We start from the raw sequence: 2,074 nt of genomic DNA, 5'->3' as shown, positions 1-2,074 counted from the left end.
TGACTGTATTAGGGCTTTAAAAGTAATTGAATTAAAATGAGTCTGTTAGTGTGGGCCCTGATCCAGCTTGACTGCTTTATAAAGGAGGAGAATGCTAGGACTTATACAGGGAAGTGGCAAGGACGTCTGTGAAGTAAAAAAGAGCCAGGTGAGGACACAGTGTGAAGGCAATTATCTTCAAGGCGAGAAAAGAGTCCCAGAAAAAAAAAAAAAACAGCCAGTAGTTTGCTCCTTGACCTCCAGACTCTAGAACTGTGAGTGAATAACTTTCCTTGGTTTTAGCCACTTTGTGTGATTTTTATGACAGCTTCCATAGCAGACTCACGAAGAATTTGTTTCATCAAAAAGATCTTATCTTGTGGTCTAGGAAACTTCAACTGTGCCTCTCAGCACACTACAGTAATCGCTATTGCATCCATGTGCAGCATCAAGCATTTGGAGTGTGGAAATGGGCTGCCACTGCGGCAGGCTCTTAGAAGTCTGGGGTTCTGACTCAGGCGCAGGCATGAGGGTCCTGGGCATGGAGGGTGGCAGCAGTGTGGCATGCAAGGGCACACTGGAGACAGCCCTGTGCCTGTTGTGTTTCACACTGAGTGCAGGCTGCAATGAGGTCAACAAGGTGATCTTGAGTGCTTTCCAGTTCTCAGTGACCTTGTCACTGTGCCACATCCTGGCTCTATGTACAGTGCTCTCACCTTTTCTGCGCACCTCCCACATGCTCCATGTGCCACATCTCTCAGGCTCCAAGGCCCATCTTGCATCCATGAGCAGCACACAGCTGCTGCAGCATTTGTATCCATGCTACATGCTGCTGCTCACCTTCTGCATGAACTTCGGGTCTGTATCAGCACATGTGAGCATCTGGAAGCTGTCCATGTCTTATGTCCACATCAAGGCCACTGTGTCCATCTGCGTGGTCCTCTTGTCCCGGGTCATCATGAAAGAGAAGCAAAGCACCAAGGTTTACTTGTCACTCATCTAATCATCAGCAGTGTCCTGCTGGCCACTGTTACCAAGTGAGTTGTTATTGCCCTCACTGCCAAACCCTGCTTTTTGCTTTAGAACATATTCTCCAAAAAGGTATTGAGGGATTCGTGGATCCACTATCTCCAGCTGCTGAACATCCTGAGCTCCCATGCTGTTTTCTTTATAATCCCCACGTGGGTCCTGGTGGACCTCTTGGCTTTCCTGGTCAGCAGCAACTTGACCGACATCTCGCAGGGCCCTGGATACTCTTTTCTTGGCTGTCAGTGGCTTCTGCAACTTTGCCCAGAATGCAACTGCCTTCAAAATCTTCAACCTCACCAGCACCCTGAGCTACTTGGTTGCTCCCACTGCCAATAGACGTATGGTCATCATTGTGTCCCTGATCATACTATGCAACCTGGCCACCAGCACCAAGGCCCTGGGTATGATGAGGGCTATGCTGGGAGTCTTCTTAAACAGCAAAATCAAGTATGATGCAAACCAGAATGCCTGACAACTCCTCATTCCCAACACCAAGGCAGACCTGACCAGCAAGGAGTTACACTGGACACCAGAAGAGAAGCCCCGCAACTGCCTCCTCTTTTGGCAGTACGGGGGACTAGCAGTACAGCTGCTATGATTTGTTGATGGAGCTCTTGCAGTACAGCTGGAACAGCTACCCAAACTCATACATTTTGAACCATCACATCTTGTATAGGCCAAGGGATGGGTCGAGGCCCTGCTACAACTCATTCCCCTATCCCTCAGTGGAATCAGAGACTGTTGACAACATGTGAAAATACTGCCCAGCAAAGGGAGTGGTACAGAAGATACCATCAGAAGACCCTGGGGTGACTGGTACCCGGTGTGCAACTGGGTGGATGGCCAGGGGACTAGGGCAGAGGGAAATGTAAATGGAGACCTGTGTCATACACTCTTTCTCCCTGGAGTCTGTCATTATTAGAAGACTGTGTCCCCTTGGAAGTCTTGGCTAAGTTTTACCTTTCTCTGTGGAAATATTCCCCAAGCAGTGTGTTAAACTTTCTAATTCTGTTTTGCAGATAAACACATTCAGAACCCTCTCTGGAAAGGCAAGATCGCTGTGGAC

General features: G+C 48.6%; 1 pseudogene; it reads left to right on the top strand.

Moving 5' to 3' along the window:
* Positions 1 to 505: 505 nt before the first annotated feature.
* Positions 506 to 1,763, top strand: LOC100349955 (solute carrier family 35 member E1 pseudogene; annotated as a pseudogene).
* Positions 1,764 to 2,074: the final 311 nt, after the last annotated feature.

Source organism: Oryctolagus cuniculus, chromosome X, assembly GCF_964237555.1.
Source record: "Oryctolagus cuniculus chromosome X, mOryCun1.1, whole genome shotgun sequence".
In the NCBI taxonomy this organism is placed as follows: Eukaryota; Metazoa; Chordata; class Mammalia; order Lagomorpha; family Leporidae; genus Oryctolagus; species Oryctolagus cuniculus.
Note: the sequence above shows the minus strand (reverse complement) of the source record. Positions and strands in the feature narration are given on the sequence as shown.